At 42.0% G+C, this 6632-nt stretch overlaps 1 non-coding gene across 1 annotated transcript; it reads right to left on the bottom strand.

Moving 5' to 3' along the window:
- Window positions 1-152: 152 nt before the first annotated feature.
- Window positions 153-271, bottom strand: LOC115064628. Its single transcript, XR_003844453.1, has one exon. It is a non-coding gene; the product is annotated as a small nucleolar RNA SNORA40 (small nucleolar RNA).
- Window positions 272-6632: the final 6361 nt, after the last annotated feature.

Here is a 6632-nt window from a genome sequence, read left to right as displayed (position 1 = left end):
CCCTCCCTCCCTCCCTCCCTCCTTCCCTTCCTCCCTCTGTCCTTTTTTCACCAAGTCATGGAACTTGCCATGTAGACCAGAATAGCCTCAGAGATACCTCATCTCTGCCACTTGATTGCTGGAATCAAAGGTGTGGGCTGCCACACTCACCTCATGTTCCTTCCTGTGTGTACCAAAACTCATATTGAACACTGAGTTCTGGGCTGCTAAAGAGGATTTATTTTACACCTGCTTTTGAAACTAGTGGCAGAGACATTTTAACCCAAATACTAAGGATTAAAGATGGAGGGAGGCTTTACAAAGTCAACGTGCATGCTGTTCTCAGGTGGAAGAATGAGTTCTGATTATGGCAAAGTTGGTGGAGAGAGCTCAGAGCCCAAAGGTCTGCTAGGAGTGCAGCCCCCTGCCTTGAAATGTGCTCTCTTTCTCTGACTTTAGCGTACCAGGTGCCGCAGAGATGACCAAGGGCTTTTGAGGAGTGTTCCTCTGGAAGAAGGTATAGACCTCACCACAGCCTTCAGAATTCCCATATCATAGATCTCTGGCCATCTCTTATCTCTAGCACCTTCTTCTTCATCACAGGTAATCATCTGGCATCGTAGAAATAGATGTTATAGAACCACCCTTCTGTGTGTAAGTTCTGATCACCTCAGGAACAACCCTCGGCAGTGTCACACAGGACTGGACCGGGAATTATCTCTGTCTTCTTCCACCTCCCTTCCATCTTGCCTCTGGTGTCTCTAGATCATTCCCAAACAGACGACCTGCTTCTGAACCCTTGCTTCTGGGAAGACAGTCAGGGACGGATGTGCCTTGTCAGAGCATCTCTTTGCTCAGTCACTAGCAACCAGCAGGTCCCTATTTCATGGGATGGTAGACATCAGAGAGAAATTGAAGTCCCAGGATGTGTCTTGAGTTCAAGGATAAGTCGTGTTAGAAATGACAATGGGACCTGGGAGGTGGCACACACACTTACTCCCCATACTTGGGAGGTAGAGGCAGGTGGATCTCTGAGTTTGAGGCCAGCCTGTGCTACAGACAGAGTTCCAGGACAGCCAGGACTACACAGAGAAAACAAAACAAGACATGCAAACAAACAAAACAGCGGGATGACTATGATGTTTTATAAACCGGAGAAACTACCAAACATAAGGGCTCATGTCAAGCAGTCATTCTGGTGTAAGTCAGTCTTGATTTCCACAAGCAAATAGCATTTGACACAAAGATGACAAGAAGTCATATCTGGCTGCTTTTCACCAAAGGAGCCACCTGAGCACACCTGCCTTGTTCTCTGAAAGCTCTGCAATGGTGAGGTGGACCTCCAGGACACTTGTCCTGAAGCAGGTTAGATGGGGCAGCGAAGCCCTTAAGTACCCAGAGCAACCTCACAACTCTGAGGCTCTGAGCTAAGATGCTGGGCCTCGAAGGCCAAGACGCCTTCCTTCTCCATATTACTTCTTCAAAGAGCTGAGTCCTTCCTGTACCTGTGCACCTCTCAAAGCTCAAACTCCACCTCCAAGTGCCTTTGATTGCTTCTTCTCTAGCCTACCACATCTTCCTCCCATAAGCCTCTCTGCTGCAGCCATGGGGCCATCCCCTTCTTGTTCCAAGTTACCACCTACTCTATTCTGTGTAACTAGGTCCTCTTTATAGACACAGCAGTAACAATTCTTTATTGGCTATGATGCTGTACTTTAACAATAACAATAAAACAAATGACAACTATAAAGGACTTTCTGTATGTCTGTGTATCTGTCAGGAAGGAAAAACAAGGATATTTGTATAACTATACTACAAAAGAATGTGGTGTCCATTAAAGAGAAAAAAGTAGAAATCTATGTAAGGACATAGAAAACCATTTGTGCCAATTGTAACGAAGTTAAATCTAGGGAGAGGTGATGGGAGGTTTTCAGAGGGGAAACCAGGAAAGGGGATCGTTGCTGTAAATCTCCAACCCAAATATGCCCTGGCAATGAAAGCACAACTCAATATGAATACATGCTGTGCACGTAGATTGGGCACATTTATTGCTACACTACCATCTTCCACATCTATGAGACCCTTAGAACTTTCAGTTTCTCCAGGGCATGTGCTTCTGCTCTGCTTGTCTTCTTCCTCCTTTTTTTCCTTTCCTTTCCTTTCCTTTCCTTTCCTTTCCTTTCCTTTCCTTTCCTTTCCTTTCCTTTCCTTTCCTTTCCTTTCCTTTCCTNCTTTCCTTTCCTTTCCTTTCCTTTCCTTTCCTTTCCTTTCCTTTCCTTTCCTTTCCTTTCCTTTCCTTTCCTTTCCTTTCCTTTCCTTTCCTTTCCTTGTCAAACCAGGATTTAAACCCAAAATTCCCGTGGAGCCCACATTAGACAGAATATGAGTCTCCTGTAAGACTTAGCAGAGCAATATATCTTTATACCATCTTTAAAGCAATTAATTCAAAATCCCACTAATATCTGCCTATAGGAAGCAGATAGTTTTTAATTGTGAAGCTCCCTACCTAGAGCAGCCATCCTGTTATACCATCTATCTGTTATGCTCTCTACCTTGAGACACAGACTTCTATTAATTAATACCTGTTCATAGCAGGCGATTATCACTGCTCTCTCTACTTGGAGAGAGTCAGTGACTAATATTCCCTATCTAGTTCTGAACTGCAGGTGAAATTTCCCATGTTTAAGTACTATACCTGCTTATAAGAAGCAGCTCTGTCAAACCAGGATTTAAACCCCAAATTCCTGTAGAGCCCATGTTAGACAGAATATGAGTATCTTGTAAGACATATTAGAGCAATATACCTTTATACCACCTTTAATTATCAAAAGGTTATTTTTCTCTCTTTACATCAATGAATTACCAGATCCTGAGTCCTTTGTACTTTTGTCTCCCAATTCTTGATTCACAGGGAGGAGCTGAGTGTAAAAAGACATGTGTTGTCTGTGTCCCTGTTTGGAGGTGGGGGAGACAGGGTGGTGAGCAAAGGATACAGAAAAGGATACACAGAAAGGCTCTCTCAGGCATAGATGCCTCTCTGCTGTTCTCTGCAGGCCCCTCATACCCAGTCAACTTTTGTTCCTATATATTTCCAACCCAAATATGCCCCACAATGAAAACACAACTCAGTATGATGGCATGCTGTACATCTAGATTGGGCACATCTACTGCTTCACTACCATCTTCCACATCTGTGAGACCCCTTAGAACTTGCCGTTTCTCCAGGCCATGTGTTTCTGCTCTACTTTTCTTCTTCCTCCACCTCTGTGTCCTCTCCCTCTTCCATTTTTTCCTTCTTCTCTCCCTCTCCACCTTCTCCTCCATCTTCACTTTATCTGTCCAATCATCAGCTCTCCTTTATTTTACAAATTACGGTGGGAAGCAGGTTTACAGGAAATCACTTGAGTGCTGACTCATTCCTTGTTCCCAACCCCTCACAGGAGAATGGAATTAACATCAAATATAATTAACCCCAGGGCTATAGACAACAGGGGATAACATTTGAATTGTGAATAAAGAAAATATCTAAAAACAAAAAACAACAACAAAAAAAAAGAAGAATGAAAGTTAAGAAGAAGAAGAAGAAGAAGAAGAAGAAGAAGAAGAAGAAGAAGAAGAAGAAGAAGAAGAAGAAGAAGAAGAAGAAGAAGAAGAAGAAGAAGAAGAAGCAGCAGCTAAATCTATGAAAACACACAGAAGATTTTAAGTGTAAATTGTGGCCAGCAGCAAGTCTTAAAAGGCTACATATAACATGATCCCAACTGTATTGTAGTCTTGAAAGGCCAATGTAAAAGACATAAAATATCTAGGTGCAAAGGTTGAACAGAAGAATAATTTTAGTACAGGTGAATTTTAGGTCAATAAAGCTATTGTAATTACAGACATATTATTGCATTTGGCAGAACCCACAGAATATACAAGAATGAACCAGTACTCACTTATTGTTTGAGCAGATGCACCACACCCAAGCAAGATTTCAGTAGTATGGGGAAAATAAAAGTATTGACTGGGGACCTGTAATGTGTGCATAGTTTTCTCTAAACCCTAAACTGCTCTAAGAAACGAAGCCTATTTATAGTCTGAGAATATGGAGTGATAATTTGTTGGGCACAGTGGCAAAGGTGTGTAATTCTGTTTACTCAGCAAGCTGATGCAGGAAGATTGCAGGTTAAAAGCCTGCCTGGGCAGTTTGTAAGCAGATGAGAGGCCTTAGGTACAAACTCCTGAGAAAGCAAAGAAAATGAAATACTGGTCTCCCCCACGCCCCTTTCTTCCACATAGGATCTTTCATTTCTCTGCTTAGCTTTGGACTCCTGACCTCTGACCTTCCTTTTTCCAGTTTCAAGTGCTGAGATGTTTGCCACCAAACTCAGTTAGACTTTCTCTTTTTAGTGAACTAGTTAAGGTGTGCAGAATAATATGTGCAGCTGCAGGACTCAGGTTCTGACTCTTGTGGCCCTGCAGTTCACCATGGGTCAGGGGTTTAGCTCCAGTGGCTGCAGAGGTCAGCATGGGACTCAGTCTTCATGAAGCCCCAGTGGTCCTCATTCACCAGAGGACCAGAGTCTGGCACCAGTATTCTCAGAACTCACGGGACTGGGGTTCTCAGTACAGTCCATGCACAGAGTCCAGCTGGATCACTATTTTGACTCCAGTATCCAGCAGTTTCATAGAGTTCAAAGTATGACCAGGGTGACCAGGGTTTTACTCCATTTGGTTATGTCGGTGATCAGCATGTGGTCATGCTGTCACCAAACCAAGTTGGGATCACCTCAGTGTCTCTACCTGGCAATCAATGCCAAACTCTACCCATGTGCACAGCTGAACTTCATGAAGACCTCACTCTAGAAAGACAGAAAACAAAGCCACCAAATAGAGTTGAGAATTTATAAGTAGATGCAGAAGGAACAAGACACAACAACCACCCATGGTTCATTCCAACTTCCCAACTCTACTATAATGGAACCTAAGATTACAGAGAAATGCCCAAGGAAGAAGTTAGAGACTTCTCTTTTAAAAATCGATGACCATATAAAATGAACAAATGCACAAACTAAAGAAATAAACCCTTTCTTCTCCACATTGCCTTTGGTCAACATGCTTTATCACAGCAATAGAGAAACTGTGACTAAGACAGCTGATTATTTTGAAAAAGTTAACAAGATTGATAAACCCTTATTCAAAATAACAAAAATGAAGAAGACCCAAATTAACTAATTTAGAGATGAAAAAAGTCTTGTTACAGCAGACTCTGCTAAAATGCAAAATATCAAGAATGCTTTATATTCCAAAGACCTAGAAAATCTAGAAGAAAAATGGGTGAATTTCTAAATTACTATGACCTACAAATATTTAAACCAGAAGATAGAATGACTTAAACACATCCCCTAGAAACACAAAATCAACAGTGTAGAAAAGGTTTTTGTCCAGAAGAGAAGCTCAGGATCAGATGGATTCACTGCACAGCTTTCTATTTTTATTTCCATGTGTATGTATGTTTTACCTGAACGTATGTAATTTCATCATGTGCTTCAGTGCCCACAGAGGTCTGAAGAGGGCATCATGTTCCACAGAACTGGAGTTACAGATAGTTGTGTACTTGCCTGTGATGCTGAGAACTGAACCCAGATCCTTCATCAGAGGATGAAGCGTCATCTGAGCAGCCAGAGCCTGTAACCATCTCTCCAGCCTCTCACTGCTGACTTCTGTCAAACTTTTAAGGAAGGGCTAAGACCAATACTCAGTTTGTTGCACAAAATACATAAGGAAGGGACACTACCAAATTCTTTTTGTGAAGCCAGTATTATCCTGATACCCAAAACAGATAAAAGCACTTCAGTAGATAGATAGATAGATAGATAGATAGATAGATAGATAGATAGATAGATAGATAAACTTCTCTACACATCAACTTCCCTGATGAATATTGGGATAGTTTGAGTGAGAATGGCTCCATAGTTCATAGGTTTGAGTACTTGGTCCCCAGTAGGCAGAACTTGGGAAGGATTACGAGATGTAACCTTGTTGAAGGAGGTGTGTCACTGGCTGCAGGCTTGAGGTTTTAAAAGCTATGCACAGTGTACTCCCTGCCTCCTGCTTGGGAATTGAGATATGAGGTCTCAGTTGTTCCTAGAACCATGCCTTGGCTCCATCCTCATGGACTCTAGCCCTCTAAAACTGTAAGCCCAATTAATATCTTATTTTATAAGTTGCCTTGGTCAGGATGTTTTTATCATATCTATAGAAAAGCCTCTAATACATACATAGATGCAAACTTTTTCAGCAGAGTACTTAGTAAGCTGAGTTTAGGAACGCATTAGTAAGATCAGATGCCATGAACACAAGGGCTTTATCCTAGAGACGCGGGGTTGGCTCAACATTCAAATCAATGATGTAGCACACCATATAAATAAACGTAAGGACAGAAATCATAGAACCATCTTGGTACATTCAGGAAAGGAATTTTGACAAAGTTCAAGATGTTTTATTTAAAAAGACATTACAGCCAGGCGGTGGTGTCTCACGCCTTTAATCCCAGAACTCGGGAGGCAGAGGCAGGCGGATTTCTAAATTCGAGGCCAGCCTGGTCTACAAAGTGAATTCCAGGACAGCCAGGGCTATAAAGAGAAACTCTGTCTTGAAAAACCAAAAAA

This window comes from Mus pahari, chromosome 8 (genome assembly GCF_900095145.1).
Source record: "Mus pahari chromosome 8, PAHARI_EIJ_v1.1, whole genome shotgun sequence".
Classification (NCBI taxonomy): domain Eukaryota; kingdom Metazoa; phylum Chordata; class Mammalia; order Rodentia; family Muridae; genus Mus; species Mus pahari.
Note: the sequence above shows the minus strand (reverse complement) of the source record. Positions and strands in the feature narration are given on the sequence as shown.